Source organism: Peromyscus maniculatus, chromosome X (assembly GCF_049852395.1).
Source record: "Peromyscus maniculatus bairdii isolate BWxNUB_F1_BW_parent chromosome X, HU_Pman_BW_mat_3.1, whole genome shotgun sequence".
Lineage (NCBI taxonomy): Eukaryota > Metazoa > Chordata > Mammalia > Rodentia > Cricetidae > Peromyscus > Peromyscus maniculatus.
In genome coordinates this window covers 79,895,763-79,914,057 of record NC_134875.1, presented here as the reverse complement: position 1 = coordinate 79,914,057, position 18,295 = coordinate 79,895,763, and the positions used below count along the sequence as shown (strand labels likewise).

Genomic DNA, 18,295 nt, shown 5'->3' with positions numbered 1-18,295 from the left:
ATGTATGCTGGCAGACCAGAAGAGGGCATCAGATTGTGAGCTGCCATGTGAGTGCTGGGAATTGAACTCAGGACCTCTGGAAGAGTAGCCAGTGCTCTTAACCACTGAGCCATCTCTACAGCCCCTAAAAGGGTATTCTTATTATCACCTCTTCACCACAAGCTGTATATAACACTTAAAATATCAATGTTTACATAAAACAAAACCTGCCTTTCTTCTGCTTGCTATAAATTAGGCAAACACACCATGATCAAAACAAAATTAAAGTGATAAGATTGTGGCTTTAAGACTAGATGTTCAAGAAGATTCTTCAGAGATCTGGATCAGTGTTTGTCCTATTTCATACTATAACCACATGACCACCTTCAAAGGCTTATAATCAAGCACAGCATCAAAGTGTCCAACCAGAAGAAGGACAGCCTGCTCTCGGCTTGTAAGAATGTAGTTGGGGCTGGAGATATAGGTCAGTGATTTAAGTGTGTGCCTGTACTAATTTTGCAGAAGACTCAAGAATTCAGTTTCTAGCAGCCACTGCAAGTGGCTCACACCTGCTTGTATTTCCAGTTCCAGGGGATCTGGCAACCCCTTCTGTCCTGAGGGCATCTGCACTCTTTTACACACACACACACACACACACACACACACACACACACACACACACGGCATCTGCACTCTTTTATACACACACACACAAATAAAAATAAATCATGGGGGGAGGAAATGTAGTCAGGAGTCATAGGTCCACCTAGAGAGCCATCAATAATGAAAGAGAAGCCCAAACCTCTTGATAGAGTTAGAACTGATTAAAAAACAACAGGATATGGGGCTGGAGAAATGACTTAGTTCCCAGCATCCATGTAAGGCAACTCACAACCATTCCAACTGCAAGGGATCAAACATCTTCAATTCCAGCACTTGAGAAACAGAGGCAGGTGGGTCTCTGGTAGGAGACCAATCTGATCTAGAACAGTGAGTTTCAAACCAGTGAAGGTTACAAAGTAACATATGGGAGCCCCTTCAAACCTAGTCTACCTCAAGCTAACTTAACTTTTTGTATTTTACTCTTGCCAGTACACCGGCTAAAATGGCTTTTTTGTTTTGTTTTGTTTTGTTTTGTTTTGTTTGTTTGAGACAGTGTTTCACTGTATAGCCCTGGTTATCCTGGACCTCGCTCTGTAGACTAGGCTGGCCTCGAACTCAGAGATATATATATCTGCCTCTGCCTCTCCAGTGCTGGAATTAAAGGTGTGAGCCACCACCCCCACCCCACTAAAATGGCTTTTGATGAGCTCATTCCTGAACTTAATCCACCAAATGAAAACTCCTACAAACACAGCAGCTTCCCCATGCAGTCACTTAGAGACAACATTATAGATGCTCTAACAGTGCATCAGAAGACTGTGAGGCAACATCTCCATTCCTTCTGCCTGGATTTCCTATAGCATAGAAAGTCATTCATGTGTATGGAATCGGTTGCATATACTCTTTCCCATTGCAGCTTTGGAAGAACTCCATTCCTCGGTTTGTAGTATCATGGCCTTCGTGGTGTGCAGTTAGTGTCATTGAAAGGTATTAACAGCTCCCATTTCAAATAAACATGAGTAATTATCAGATACTTTATATAGAGTACTAAAAATGAATCTGGCATTTAAGCAATGTGAAAACAGTCCCATCATGATGGTGGTGATGTATTATCATGAAGATGTGACAATGTGGTTAACTACCATTTAAAGCATGCTTTGTGACTTGTTTGGTTGGTTTGAGTTTTTCAAGGTGGGGTTTCTCTTTGTACCCCTAACTGTCCTGGAACTAGCTCTGTACACCAGGCTGACCTAAAACTCAGAGATTCACCTTCCTGTGCCTCCCAAGTGCTAGAATTAAAGGCATGTGCCATCAAACCCAGCTCTATATGACTTGACTTCTGCATCTGCTCCCTTACTATTTTTGGGGGGGAGGGGGTTACTTTCAGAAAGCAACGTGTCCAAGCTCTTATTGTGTTCCTTTTTATTAGGAATCAAGAAGTATTAGATTGTTCCAGCATGGAGGCGCGTGCCTTTAACACTAGCATTTGGGAGGCAAGCAGATCTTATGAGTTTGGGGCCAGCCTGGTCTACAAAGCAAGTTCCAGGACAAAGCTACAAAGAGAAACCCTGTCTTGTGGGAAGAAAAAAAGGAAAAAGGAAAAACCTAACTCCACATGGTAGAGTTTTCTTCTGACCTCTACACTGGTGCACTGTGGCATGTACATCCACACCCACATAGTAAAAGTAAAAACCTTTTAAAGGCAAATGGGAAGGGGAAGAGTACCATTTCTTTTTCTACCTGTTTGTGTTATAATGAATACACTGCTTTCATTGCTGGAATTTTCGTTGTCTTCTTTAACTCACCTCATTTTCTTGAAAAAGTTCATGTATAATTCTAAATCTAAGATAAAAGCTGAAAGCATCATTGAACATATTTCCCCAAAATTTTCATGATGATCTACTACCACTCAAGAAATACAGACCAGAAAAGAGAAGCAGATGTGCCAATCCAGTACAATAGCACAAGACTGTAATATGATCCTAGCTCAGCCTGTCTAAGGCTAACCTGAGCTATATAACAATACCTGTCTCAAACCACCACCCTCATAAAAAAGGAAATTACATCTACATGCGTTTCTAGTTTCAAAATCATCATATCTAGATAAAAACAGTGATTTCATTTGCCCAGCCCCATACCCTCACTTTAAACAACAATTGACAATCAGCTTTTCACCAATCCAATAGATTCGTGCCTTGCTTTATTGAAAAATTCAATACTCACTGGATTTGGAACAGTTGATCTTACTTGTCAACTTTATTACTGGATTGAGAAGTGCCTAGAAGATTAGCAAAGCACATTTCTGGGTTGTGTGAAGGTAACTGCAGAGAGAGGATTAACAAAGTGAACAGTTACTCAGAATGTGCTCAGGCCATCCCAGATGTTGAAGACCTAAATATAATAAAAGGATATTTTAAAATGAGTGTCCCCGGGCGGTGGTGGTACATGCCTTTGATTCCAGCACTTGGGAGGTTCGAGGACAAGGCTGTCTACAAAGTAAGCTCCAAGACGCCAAAGCTGCATAGAGAATTCCTGTCCCAAATAAATAAATAAATAATAGTTTAAAAGAAAAAAGTGTGTCCCAAAGCAAAAGCATTTTCTCTCTGCTTCTGGAGCTGCTTTGCTGCCCTACACCCTCATCATCCCAACAAACTAAAAACTCTAAAGCCATGAACCCAAAGAAATCTTTCAATGAAATGAAAAGCTCACTAGCATAGAAGTTGTAAAAAAAAAAATCTCGCCGGGTGGTGGTGGTGGTGGTGATGGTGGTGGCGCACGCCTTTAATCCCAGCACTCGAGAGGCAGAGACAGGTGGATCTCTGTGAGTTCAAGGCCAGCCTGGTCTACAGAGCAAGATCCAGGACAGGCACCAAAACTACACAGAGAAACCCTGTCTTGAAAAAAAACAATATATATATATATATATATATATATATACATATATATATATATATATATATATAATAAAATAATTAAAAAAAAATCTCCTAAGACGTGTCCCTATCCAAGTATCATCAAGGCTGTCAGGTACTAACTGTTCAAGTCTAGAAAATATGCCATGCCCAAGGAGGTCAGAAGAGGGGCATTGATCCTCTGGAACTGGAGTTATAGATAGTTATGAGCCATCACCTGGGTCCTCTGCAAGAGAAACAAGTGCTCTTAAGCACCAGGCCATCCCTCCAGCCTGTCTATAATTTTCAAAAGTATATTTATTTTGTGTGTATGTATTCAGGAGCTCATGGGGGTCAGAAGAGGCATCAGAACCCCTAGAACTGGAGTTACAAGCTGTGAGCTGACATGTGAGTGCTCGGAAGTGAATATGGGTCCTCTGCAAGAGCAGGAATAAGTGCTCTTAAGCACTAAATCATTTCTCCAGCCACACATACACTCATCTGTAGTTTTTTGTTGTGTTGTTGTTGTTGTTGTTGTTGTTGTTTTTTACTTTCCTACTAAATAAGGCAAAACTCCATAAAGATTTTCTCTATGCCACTGAGTTCCAACCACTGGAAAAGCAGCTGTTAAGAATAAATGCTGGCCAGGCAGTGGTGGTGCACGCCTTTAATCCCAGCACTTGGGAGGCAGGTGCAGGAGGATCTCTGTGAGTTCAAGGCCAACCTGGTCTACAAAGCAGATGCCACCACAACCAAGGCTACACAAAGAAACCCTGGAGAGGGGGAGTAAAGGTTGGAGAATGTTCTTCACAAACATGCCAAATTTCAATAAATTTCAATGTATATTTTATACATACTGACCAGATTTAAAGACCAAATCTGGACTGGAGAGACGGTTCAGTGGCTAAGAGCACTAATTGTTCTTCCAGGGGTCCTGAGTTCAGTTGCCAGCACCCACAGGGTGGCTCACAACCATCTACAATGGGATCTGATCCCTTTCAGGTATGCAGGCAGACATGCAGAGCACTCATACATCAAAAATACAGAAATAAATTTTTTTAAAAAAGAACCTTTCCAAGACAAAGTAGAACAGCCCTTCAGAAAATCCTGCTTCACAGATAAGTCTGTCAGATATGCTAGGCCTGTAGGCCTAAGATGGATGTCCCAACGTTGCAGAGAAACCTCAGGTGACTGTCCAGGCAGCCAGCTGTTTCTGTCATTTCTTACATTATTTTGGAAGTCACTTGCACTTCCTGCTTACTCAGGTAATATTATTTCCTTCTCGGGTCTCTGAGGGAGTTGAAGATTGGGTAGTTATTATAGTTTTCCTTGTTAACAAATTCAGGAAAGAAACTCACTAAAGAAGTGTAAGGTAGAGCTGGGCGTTGGTGGCGCATGCCTTTAATCCCAGCACTCGGGAGGCAGAGCCAGGCAGATCTCCGTGAGTTCGAGGCCAGCCTGGGCTACCAAGTGAGCTCCAGGAAAGGCGCAAAGCTACACAGAGAAACCCTGTCTCGAAAAACCAAAAAAAAAAAAAAAAAAACCAAAAAAAAAAAAAGAAGTGTAAAGTGTATAAGTTTGAAAGACATCAAAAGATAGTTTTCAGTTGGTAAACAATTACGATTCGGCTAGAGAGATTGCTCATTGGTTAAGATCACTGGCTGTTCTTCTAGAGGACCCAGGTTCAATTCCCAGCACCCACATAGCAGCTCCCAACTGTCTGTAACTCTTGTTCCAGGGGATCCAACACTTTCATGCAGACATGAATGCAGACAAAACACCAATGAACATAAAATAAAATTAAATAAAACCTTAAAAAAACCAAGTTAGAATAGAAAGTGAATTAGCTACAACATTTTGGACTCAACAAAATAGGATAAATAATGGAGTATTTTCTCTGAATCTATCAAATGATTATGGACTGGACATTGTTAATGTAACTCTTGACTGTATATATTGTATATACTTACTATACTTACTGTATATAGTTTCTTATATTAGTTATAACCTTTTATTATTTTAGACAAAAAAAGGGGAAATGTGGTGATATATTGTATACCCTAATAAAATTTGCCTGAAGATCAGAAACCGAACAAACCACTAGATTAAACATAGATGCCAGGCAGTGGTGGCACACACCTTTAATTCTGGCACTTGATATCTCATGCCTCTGCTTGAGAGGCACACACGTCTTTAATCCCAGCACTAAGTAGAAAGTGATGGCTGGGTGGAGAAAGGTATATAAGGTGTGAGGAGACAGGAACTGAAGTCTTTTCAGGCTGAGGAATCCTGGAGGTAAGACGTGGCAGTGGCTTGTTCCTTTGTCTCTCTGATCTTTCAGCATCTACCCCAGTATCTGGCTCCAGGTTTTTGGATTAAAAGACCTATTAGGTTACAGAATCCTATTACAGGAAAATAAGACTCAGAGAGACCCTTATGTGAAACATGCAATAAGAGAATTATAGTTTCCACTTATAACTACTAATATATAATCAGGACGTGCAACTCCAATCAAATCCAATCCTATAGTGCACCCTTTAGGGAAACTCAAAAGAGTTACTAATAAAAGCTAATGAGTAATAGGGCTGGGGGTGTAGCTCAATGTTAGAATGCTTGTGTAACACATGCAAAGCCCTGGGCTCAATCCACTAACCCCCCCCCCCCCTAAAAAAATTCCTTAAAGAGTGAAAAAGCAGTTGTTCTAATAGATAATACTCAAAACCAATACTTAAAAGGACTAAAGATACAGTAAGACAAGCACACAGATAGCTAATACAGCACACTGTTTCCAAAGTGTCTGGGTTTTGTTTAGGGGATTTTTTGTTTGTTTTATTCTGTGGTGATGGTGGTGGTGGTATTGTCATCACTGTTTGAGACAGTGTCGTGTACCCCAGGCTGGTTTCAAACTCAACTATGTAGGTGAAGACAACCCAGATTAGAACTAGCTATATCACTGGGCACTGCCATGCCTACTGTTTCCAATTTTTTTAAATCTTTGGTTTTTATTGTCTTTACTAGTGTCTTCTTTAAGTTCTCAGATTTTTTATGTATTTCTACTATATACACACATACACACATACATACATATATACATACAAGTATTTTGTCTGAAGTGTGCATGCCTGATACCCAGAGAAGCCAGAAGGTGCTGGATACCCTGGAACTACAGTTTAGATGGTTGTAAAGCCACAATGTGGATGCTGGGAACCAAACTTGGGTCCTCTACAAAAACAGCAAGTGCTCTTAACTTCTGAGCCAGCTCTCCAGGCTATTTGATTTTAATATTTATAAACACATAACTTCACACTAAGTCTCTAGCTTTATTTTTCATGCCAAGGCTACTGTGCCTACTACACTATAGTAAATAAATACAGCAATAACAAGACAGGGTTCTAACAATAAAAGAAAAAAAATCATCTAATTCCTGCACTAGGGATGAAACTCGGTTTCCAAAGAGCATATGTGTGAAGCCCCAAGCTCAATCCTCAGCACCACAAAAAGAATGAATTAGAATCTATAGGTGTTTTGCCTGCAAGTCTGTCTATACCAGGTGTGTGCCTAGTACTGCAAGAGGCCATAAGGGGACATTTGGATCCCCTGGAATTGAGTTATGTGTTGCCATGTGGGCTCTAGCTGACTTTATTTTGAGCTGGAGCTTGACCTTATTTATATCCTTGATCACTGAGAACATTCCAACCATGAGTTAATAATAATAAAAATAAAAAGATTATTATCTTTTGCCCTATTATTATCTACTGCTCTATGCAAAATGTTGCTTTATTTTTTGGAGCTCTTATTTGTCTTGAAAAACTTGTAGAACACTTTTCAGTTCTTAGTCTTTTGTGAGGAGTAGGTTCTAATTCATTCTTCAAGGGAGAGTAGAGTGAAGGAGAAAAACTGGACAAACGGGGACTTGTTAGCTTATCTTAGACCCATCAGCTCAAAGGTCCAGGGCAAAGCACCGTGCAGGGACACTCACACACACCACAAAAACCCTAGAGACAAGCAAATACAAAGAGCCATTGTTTACCTGAAACAGATACTTCAACAGTCTGACAAGCTGCTGGAAGCCAAGGATGGACTGAGTGAAGAGTTAACAACTCTGTGGCAGGGCTGGAGAGATAGCTTAGCGGTTAAGAGTACTGACTGTTCTTCCAGAGGACATGGGTTCAATTCCCAGCACCTAAATGGTAGCTCAAAACTGTCTAACTTCAGCTCCAGAGGATCTAACACCCTCACAGAGATATATATGCAAACAAAACACTAATGCACATAAAATATATCATAGAAAAAATGTAAAATAAAATAACCACTGTGGCTTCTGTTTTAAAGAACACCCATACTTTGTTGAGTTTTACTTCCAGGAACCACCCTCAGGTTTTTAGGAAGGTCTCATTGAAAAGATTTGAAAAATGATCTTGAGCATGGACAGGGGAAAGTAACCATATCAAAATATGTCCAGAGCATTATCTACACTCTCGGAGGTAAGGCACTAAAATAACTCTAGAACTTTCTTGCCTTTCTGTTCTACCTAAGTGGATATGAAACTCGGGGAACTAGAATCGGGCTGGATAGACCCCTCAGGGCTTAAGAGCACTGGTTACTCTTCCAAGAGAATGCTCATCTAGTTCCCACCATCTACACCGTGGCTCACATCAGTCTGTAACTCCAGTTCCAGGGGATCCAATGCCCCTTTCTGGCCTCTTCGAGCTCTAGGCACACACAGTACAAAGATATATACACACACACACACACAGGCAAAACACCTATACAGATCATTTTTTAAAATAATAAATAAAATAAACCAGAAACTTGGGACAACACTAAAAAGCAGAAATTTCAGCTACCACTATAGTCCCAGCACTTCCAGGGCCAAGAAACAAAGATTACCAGGAATTCAAGACCAGCCTGGGCTACAGAATGAGACTCTATTTCAAAAGAAACACCAGATTTAATTGTGAAGGACTCCCTAACTCCCTACATTACATCAAGGAGATTATATATATATATTATATATATATATATATATATATTGTGTGTGTGTGTGTCCGTCCTCTGGACCTTTGATCTGATGGGTCTAAGATAAGCTAACAAGTCCCAGTTTGTCCAGTTTTTCTCCTTCACTCTTCCTTGAAGAATGAATTAGAACCTACTCCTCACAAAAGACTATGAACTGAAAAGTGTTCTACAAGTTTTTCAAGCACCAAAAAATAAAGCAACATTTGCATAGAGCAGTATAATAATGGCGTAAAAAAAATAATGTCGGGAAAAAAAACTAAGATATCTCCAAGACAAGACACTGTTTAGAGAGGAATTCATAGGAAAACCAACAAGAGGAGGGAAAACATTTTTTTAAAGACAGTAGAAGAAACTTTAAGTCTGGGAATGTGTACTTGCTTAGCATATACAAGGTCCTGGGTTTGGTTCTGAGCAGGAGGAGAGGGAGAAGGAAAAATTAGATTTAAGTCTGGTACCTACCATCTACGTCAAACTCAGCCTTAATCCTAGCCAGTTTAACATAAACTCTCATACTAGAGATGTAGCACCTGTGTGGCAGAGATGCTGACTGATCACCATTGGTGCCCCAAACACCAAAACCTCATACTAAAATCCTGAGGGTTACCTCAGTTTCTGTTCTAGATACAGCATGCCTAACTTCCAACAACAAAAACAAAGCATGCTACAGGGTCAAGACAAACAAAACCACAGTCTAAAGAGACTAAGCAAGCATCAAGACCAACTCAGCTATGATGGAGAATTTGAAATTATCAGATTGAAGATATGAAATAACTATGACTAACACAAATATTGTATTGAAAAAAAGTGAGCAAAACACAAGACGAGAAAGGTAATATAAGCAGTATGAACAAGAATTTCTAGCCGGGCAGTGGTGGCACACACCTTTAATCCCAGCACTCAGAAGGCAGAGGCAAGGGATCTCTGAATTCCAGGCTAGCCTGGTCTACAGAGGGAGTTCCAGAACAGCCAGGCCTACACAGGAAACCTTGTACCAAAAAACTAAAACACAAAAATTCCGGACAGAAGCAGTGTGTTGCAAAGACTGATTGACTGATTAGAACTTCAGTGATTCAGAGGCTGGAATGTTGCAGGTCCAGAGTCTCATTACAATTTATCTTGGGCTATGGGGACTAAAGAGATGGCTCAGCGGTTAAGAGCACAGGCTGCTTTTCCAGAGGACCCGGGTTCAATTCCCAACAACCACATGGCAGTTCACAACTGTCGGTAACTCCAATGCCAGGGGATCTGGTGCTCTTACAAAGACATACATGCAAGTAAAATGCTAATGCACATAAAAATAAATAAATCTTTAAAAAAAAAAAGAAAGAAAAAAAATGAAAATCTATCTTGGGCTATATTTATACCCCCTAAAGAGCTGTTCCTCTCTGTATGGGACCTAACATCTTATAACTGAGAAAAAAAAGTAACTTTTAGAATGTATTAACAAGACCCTATTCCCCACCAAAGAACAATGCTAGTTATGAATATATCCTGTAACTCTAAGCAAGCAATAACAAAAAAAAGTTTCAAGGAGCCAGTGAGATAGTTCTTGTGAAGGTGCTTACCACCAATCTCCAGGACTCACGTGGTATAGGGAGAGAGCCAACCCCATCCCCATAGCTTGTACACACATGCAATGAAGCATGTGTGCATACATATTCATGCACAAATAAATAAATGTAATTTAAGTTATTTTAAAAAAGTTCTTTGGGGCCAGGCATAGTGGCACGCACACCTTTAATTCCAGGAGGCAGAGGCAGTTGGATCTCTGTGAGTTCGAGGCCAGCCTGGTCTACAGAGTGAATTCCAGGACAGCCAGGACTGTTACCCAGAGAAACCCTGTCTTGAAAAACCAAGAGAGAAAGAGGTGGGGGTGGGGGGTGGTAATCTTTGAAGTTAAAAGTTAAAAGAACCAGAGGGGAAAAAAACATGGTTTGGGGATTTAGCTCAGTGGTAGAGCGCTTGCCTACCAAGCGCAAGGCCCTGGATTGGGTCCTCAGCTCTGGGGGGGATAAAAAAGAAAAAAAAAGATGGCAGTGAAACTGTCAACCTACCCCAAGAATGCCTGGTGAAGGAGATAGTACTAGTGTAGTGGGTAGCCATTCCAGCTTGGATCTGGAAGTTCCAACCCCCATTGAGACTCTGGCAACTGTCACACCTACGAGGCGGGGCGAGGGGAGGCGCTGGAAACCCGAGAGCTGGATGGGCCAGCGCTCTCTCTGTGTGCTCTCTCTGTGCCTGGACCCTGGACGGTGGAGGTTGACTGTGCAGAGCTCCAGAGAACACCACTGGATTGCGATACACCTTCCCCAGACCCCCGCAACCTATCTATTCCTTCATTTGTAAGTCATCCACTAAATAAATCTTCCTTTTAACTATGTGGAGTGGCCTTTATAATTTTCCCCGATATACTAGTCCTATTGTTCATCAACCAGGGCCTCACTGTGATTCTGCCCTACCTCAGCCCCTACCTACTTAAGTAAACCATCATAAATTGACCAGGCCACACCTGATTAACATACCTGATGTGCCCAGCCACCTCTTGAAACCCTAAGGCTCCAGATTAGTGTAGCTGGAATAAACCGATCAATAAAAGGATGAATCCCACAAACAACGCCAGGAAAAAAAATATGAAGGAAAAATCGAACAGAGGCTACCAAGGGCCTTAGGAAGGATGGGTTCAGAAATTATTGCTTAATAGGCACTGTTTCAAATAATGTTTCAATTTTCAAAAAACTTTCAAAATGTTTCTTTTTGTTTTTTTGGTGGTTTTTTTTTTTTTTTTTTTTTTGAGACAAGGTTACTCTGTAGCCCAGGCTGGTCTGGAACTCAGACATCAGCCTGCCTCTGCCTCCTGAGTGTGCTTCAAAGTATGATCAAAGGTGTGCTTCACCACTGCCCAGCTACTGCTTCCATTTTCAAAAAACAACTTCCTGCAAATTCATGGGAATAGTCATATAACTTTGGAGCATATTTAATGCCACAAATTACACACTTTAAAAAGGCGTTTGAAATAAGTCAGACATGGCAGTGCATTTCATTAATCCCAGCAATTGGAAGACAGAGAGAAGTAATTTCTGGAAATTTGAAGCTTAGCCTAGCCTATATAGTGAGTTCGAGGCAACCAATGCAGCCTAGAAAGACTCTGTCTCAAAAGAAAAAATGATTAAAATAAAACCAGGCTTGGTGGCATATACCTGTAATCCCAACTTGAGAGACAGAGGCAGGATCAGAAGCTTAAGGTAATCCATGGCTACATACCAACCAACCTCCAGGCCAGGCAAGCTACAAGAGACCCCCATATCAAAAAAAAGGGAAAAGGAAAAAACAATAAAAATAAAGGTTAAGATGGCTGGCCAACTCTAGTGACTCACACCTGCAATCTCAGCACTTGGGAGAGTAATGAGGATTGCTGCAAATCCAAGGCCAACCTGGTCTACATAGCCACTTCCAAGGGAGCCAAGACTAATCAATGAGAATGTCTCAAAAAATGTTAATGGATAAAATGGTAACATTTGCTTTGTGTATTATATAATAATAAAGTCAGTAGAAAAACGTAAGAACTATAACAAATATCTGAGTGAAAAACTGATTCTCAAATTTACTGAAAAGAGTATGAATATGCACTTGTCCCTACAATTAAAAGAATCATGGAAACACAAGAAATAAAAACACTGCTTTGCGGTACCAGTTCCAATGGGAACAATTTTTGCCCCAGAATACCTGTGAAAATGTCTGGAGACTGCTTAAAGTAACGAGTTTAAAGAGTGACTTTATTGGTTTATGTATTTATTATTCATTCCTCTGTGTGTGTGTGTGTGTGTGTGTGTGTGTGTGTGTGTGTGTGTGTGTGTGTGTGTAGGTGAGAGGACGACTTGTGGAATTAGTTCTCTTCTACCTTTACGTGGGCTCTAGGGACTGAGCTCAGGGCACCAGGCTCGCACGGCAAGTACCTCTACTCACACAGCCATCTTGTCAACATAGTTTCTAGGTTTAATACATATATTTTGGCACTTTCCTTTTTTTCACATTTTATTTATTGTGTGTATCCATGCATGTGGAGGTCAGAAGGCAATTTGTCAGGGTTGATTCTCTCATTCCACCATGTGGGTCCTGAGGATTGAACTCAGGTCCTTAAGCTTGGCAGCAGGTCCCTTAACCCACTGAGACATCTCTCAGCTCCCCTCCCCAGATTCTTTCTTTTTTTTAATCCATACGTTTGGGCAGAGATTTCAAGAAAAGGTCATACTTAGTTCCTCGAGCTAAACAAGAACTCATGATCCTCTTCCCAGTTTCATGAATGCTGAGATTAGACATGGGTTACCATGCCCAGCACCTACGTTGTTTCCAGTGTGTGTATGATGAACAAAAACACATTAAAAAGCTCAGAGTTGAGAACATGCAAACTTTCTTTCTCCTATAAGCATCCATCACAATTCATCATTTTTACAAGAGAGAAAGGGGAAGGGTCAAATGGCAAAAATAAGAAAAGCAAATTGTAATGCAAGGATTTTCTATAAACTATCTTGAAATGGGTTAACAAAAATGGTATACTGGTGATTTACACAGACTTAGCCATATATTGATGTTTTATTGTTTTCTATCATGTTTTATTTTTAATCCTTATTTGCAAGCAAAACATCTATACAGATTTTTTTCAAACAAATCAATTATATATGCATACACATACATACAACTTCCTCAAGGCCAGCAAGATAGCTCAATAACTAAAAGCACTTGCCACCAAGCCTGACTGGCCCCAGGAATCACATACTGAGGGAGAAAACAGACTCCTGCAAGTTTTCATCTGATCTCCACGTGCACATCAGGAAATCATACACAAACACACAAATAAATGTAAAAAACTTTTTCTTCAGTGCTGGCTTTGGCAGCCGATATGCTGAAATTGGAACAATGCACAGAAGATCGCTATGATCTACACAAAGATGACCCACAAATTCATGAAGTGGTCTACACTTTTCAAAAAGAAAAAGAGCCTTGGGAGGCAGAGACAGGTGGATCTCTGTGAGTTCGACACCAGCCTGTTCTACAGAATGAGAGTCCCAGAACAGGCTCCAAAACTATACAGAGAAACCCAGCCTCTAAAAAACAAAACAAAACAAAAAAAGAAAAGAAAAAGAGCACCAGGTGAGATGGTAGGTAAAGGTGCTTGATGCCAAGCCTAACAACCCTGAGTTTGCTCCTGGGACCCAAGTGGTGGAAGGAAAGAATGGACTTTCACGAGTTGTCCTCTGACCTCGACACACTCACTGTGTGTGGCGCACACATGCTCATACACATACACACAAAAAATAAACACATGTTAAAAAAATTGTTTTTAAAAAGAAATACAAAGTCCCAGCACTTGAGAGGCAGAAATAAGAGAGCTGAAAGTTCAAGACAAGCAGGTTTACCTGGTGAGCTCCAGACCAGCTAAGGTTAAACAGTGAGATCCTGTCTTGAAAAAAACAAAAAAAAAAAACAAAACAAAAATAGCCGGGCAGTGGTGGGTGCGGCCTTTAATCCCAGCACTCAGGAGGCAGAGCCAGGCAGATCTCTGTGAGTTCGAGGCCAGCCTGGTCTACATATCGAGATCCAGGAAAGGCGCACAGAAAAACCCTGCCCTGAAAAAAAACAAAAAAAAAAACAGGGATGAGGATAAATGCTTACATAGCACATGCACCAGGCCCTAGGTTCCACCCCTAGTACTGCCTAAAGTCAGAAGTGGTGATACATAACTCTAATGTCAACACAAGGAACATGGAGGAGGGTCCTGAGACCCTCACCTGAGTACCCAGCCACACAATACCTCCTGTTAAATGCAATTCTGCCCTAACTGCCCATAGCCTTTTGGAGGGACTCGAATATATATGCCTGGGAAGGCTAGGAGTGAGCTCCCATCAGTTCTGTGGCAATGGGAAAGCTATCATCTCTGTGGGGGTACACCCACCCTCCCAGTAAGTAACCCCTCAACCTATGCTCTTGAAGTAAGCCCAATAAATGTACTGCTGCCCAAGTGAACTCCGGTGGAATGTGGGTTGGTTTGTCTTGGGACCTGAGGAGGGGGAGTAGACTTGTTTACATCTCCTCCAGGGAAGGAATGTTACCAACACTGGTGGTCAGGCTTGCTCAGCAAGCACTTTACCAGTGGGGCCCCAAACCCAGTGAGTTGAAATCTCTACTCCTTGTTCAGGTCCTACTTCAGGTTTAGACTTCTATTAAGATTTTAAGTTATCTTCTTAAGTCTAATGCTCACCATACATATACTTTTTTTCAACACTCGAGGGCTGAACTGAGTTGGCAAACATTCTATCACTGAGCCACAGCCCTAATCCTTTTTCAACCTACTCTGAGATAGGGTGTAGCTAAATTTCCCAGGCTGGCCTCAAATTTGAGATCCTCACACCACAGTGACCCAAGTCACTGAGGTTACAGGTATTTAACACCATGCATAGATTCCCCACAGTTTACAACATTTCACTATTTCATTATGATTTATGATCCCAGGTCCCACGGCTTTCCACTGCCAGGGAAACAGCAGTTCAAGGACCGCCAGCCCAACACTCTTGCAAAGGGCTACAGAAGGCCGTAAGAATAACCTGCTCCTAAGACCAGCCCACCTACTGCTAGGGTGAGCATGTACTGAGCACTGAGCACCGGCATGCAGTATGCTGTTTTCTGTGCATTACCTCAGCCTTACATTGTGCCCATTTAACAAATGCTGGTGAAAACCCAAGGGCAATCAAGATGCCTCAGCAGTAAAGATACCTACAGTCAAGGCTGTGCGCTGACCTCCACATGTGCATCATGACATGTGAACACCAATGCTAAATTTAAAAAAATGCAAAAGGAGAAAGTGAATTGCAGGCAGACCAGGTAATCTGGACAAACTAGTTCTGTGTACCTCTTTTAATATTTTATTTTCAGTGCTGGGATTAAACACACCATTGCCCTCAGAGGCTAGGCAAATGTTCCACTTCCAAAGTACCTTAGTGTGTTTTTTTTAATTTTTTTGTTCCATTTTGAATCTTCTGGTTTGCCTTTAAAAAAAAAACAACAGAAAACAAAACAAAACCTCAACAATAGTACTACTATTAGGAAGTATCTCATTGGGTTTGTTTTCCTTCAGTGAGTGGCTATGTTTGGCCTTAAACAAAGGACTTCAATGCCAGCACCATGCCCCCTTCCCCAGGCTGTGTCCCTGGAGAGAGGGAGGGCATCACACTGGCCTCCAGTTTTTGGATCTCCAGATGGTGAGTATGTGAACAATCTGGAGGGAGTAATGCCTGAACTGCATGTGGGTGCTCTGTCATCTAATCTCTTACATATACCTAAAAATGAGGCCATTTTTTCATGCATTGTAGGCTACTTTTTTTGTTTGCTTGTTTTTTTGAGGCAGGGTTTCTCTATGTTCCCCTGGCTGTCCTGGAACTCTCTCTGTAGACCAGGCTGGACCTTGAACTCAGAGTTCCGCCTGCCTCTGCCTCCTGAGTGCTGGGATTAAAGGTGTGCGCCACCAACAACCACCCAGTGCATTGTAGGTTACCTTTAGACACAGATGCTCATGGTGAGATTTTTTTTTCTACTAAAACTTAAATGTTTCACCTTTGTACCCTACAACTTGCTGACCCTCTATGTAATCCTAACAGTCTCTTTATCCTGCTTTAATTGAAACTTTTTTTAGATTTACTTATGTGTATCAGTGTTTTGCCTGCATATATTTCTATACGTAATGTGTGTCCCTGGTACCCTAGGCGGTCAGAAGAAGACATCAGATCCCCTGAAACTGTAGTTAAAAGATGGTTGTAACCATGTGGCTGCTGGTAATTAAACTGAGATAACTACTAAGCTATCTTTCTAGCCCCTTTAATTGAAAATTTCAAGCAGGCTATTCCAAGAAGCAATAAATATGCCTTTTACAATTTTACACATTTGGCCGGGCGGTGGTGGCGCACGCCTTTAATCCCAGCACTCGGGAGGCAGAGGCAGGTGGATCTCTGTGAGTTCGAGGCCAGCCTGGTCTACCAAGTGAGTTCCAGGAAAGGCGCAAAGCTACACAGAGAAACCCTGTCTTGAAAAACCAAAAAAAAAAAAAAAAAAAAAAAACAATTTTACACATTTGTATTGCATGGCATATAGTCTTAGGAGTGGAACGATTTGGAAAAGCTAATATTGAGAAAGGAGAGCTGCTACTACTACTGGCTAAATGAAGCTTTGCCTCAAAGGGGCACTCTCATTCCCTGGCAACCTTAAAGCCCTTATATTTTTGCTTTTTCATTCTCCACATGACTATTCCATATAATTTTCTCTCCAACCTCTTACAATTCCAGTTCCCTGATCACTCACTCTTAACTGGCTTTGCCTAGGTGTTCCTTATTAAAAGCTACTCCCCCTTCTATGTGGGCTCTTGGTTACATCCTTCTTTTACCTCCAAAGGGGCTTTTTTCTGAGACAGGGTTTTTCTGTGTAACAGCCCTAGCTGCCCCGGAACTCACTTTGTAGACGAGACTGGCCTTGAACTCAGAGATCTGCCTGCCTCTGCTTTCCAAGTGGTGGGATTAAAGGCATGCGCCACCACGCCCTGCCAAAGGGGCCTTCTGGAGCAAGGCACGCTAATCACACTTACACTTTTAGTACTTGGGAGGCAAAGGCAACAGAATGAGTTCATAGCCAATCATGGCTACAGAGCAAGGTCGAGGCCAGCCTGGGCTACTTAAGTCCCTGTCCCAACAACAATAACAAAAAAAAAAAAAAAAAAAAAAGCGGGAGCTTGTTTTCTGGGTTAGTGATAGAAGGCTCAGGCTTCCATTCCTAACACTGCAAGGAAAAAAACCAGCCAAACAGGCTTTCTGCGCTTAGAATTAAATACAAACTCCTCATGCTGATAACGGTAAATCTGAGAAAATTAAGGGGTTTCCTTCATCCCACATTACCCAAGACCTTATATTCCCTATTTCTCTGTGCTTCCCTTCATAGCTACTCTTTTGAGTAGCCAGACTTGGGTGTGAGTGTATGTATTTTAAAACAAGGTCTGGATATGTTAACCCCAGCCTCCCTTAATCTCAGATCCTCTTGCCTCAGCCTTCAGAGCAGATGGAATTATAGATGTGCATCTGGCAAAACTTATTAAATCTACAAATACTGTGTCTGTTTTCCCCACTCCCCAGTCACCTTCAAACTGTTCCAATCCTAGATCCCACAGCTATAACCCTGCTTCAAAGAAACAATGTAAGGGCCAGTGAGAGGTCTCAGCAGATAAAGGCATTTGCCACCAAGCCTAAAGACCTGAGTTCAATCTTCATGTCCCACATGGTAGAAGACTACTCAAATTGTCCTCTGTTGACCGTTCACCATAGACACATGTGACTTCCTACACATAAACACAAAATAAAAAAAAATAAATGTGTGGTGGTTTGAAAGAAAATAGCCCTCAAAGGGAGTGGTACTATTAGGAGGTGTGGCTTCCTTGGAGTAGATAGGGCTTTGTTGAAGGAAATGTCACTGTGGAGGCAGGCTTTGAGGTGGCATACAGCCCAGTGTCTCAGACCACTTCCTGTTGCCTGTAAGTCAAGATGTAAGAACTCTCAGCAACTTCTCTATAACCATATCTGCCTGCACACTGCCTTGCTTCCTGCCATGAAGATAACAGACTAAACCTCTAACTGTAACAAAGCCACCACAATTCAATGTTTTTCTTTATGAGTTGCCATGGTCATGGTGTCTCTACACAGCAATAGAAACTCCAAGACAAAAATGTAACAGAATTTTAAGAATTAAATACAGAGGAATAAATCTAATCAGAG

General features: G+C 41.4%; 1 protein-coding gene and 1 pseudogene across 17 annotated transcripts in view; one reads left to right on the top strand and one right to left on the bottom strand.

Annotated features, from left to right (window-relative positions):
* Atrx (ATRX chromatin remodeler) overlaps nucleotides 1-18,295 on the bottom strand; it is a 180,666-nt gene that overhangs the window by 141,072 nt on the left and 21,299 nt on the right. For 6 of the 17 annotated variants that reach the window (XM_076562560.1, XM_076562562.1, XM_076562563.1 and 3 more), the window contains exons 2-3: nucleotides 3,032-3,114; nucleotides 2,806-2,903 (exon numbers count right to left, since the gene is read on the bottom strand). The exons of 7 other annotated variants lie outside the window; for them this stretch is intronic. The gene's annotated coding sequence lies outside the window, so the exon portion shown is untranslated. The remainder of the gene's footprint in view (nucleotides 1-2,805; nucleotides 2,904-3,031; nucleotides 3,115-18,295) is intronic. 4 more of the 17 variants (XM_006992603.4, XM_076562567.1, XM_015986246.3 and 1 more) reach the window with 1 other exon arrangement.
* On the top strand, nucleotides 13,373-13,473 carry LOC121825919 (U6 spliceosomal RNA; annotated as a pseudogene).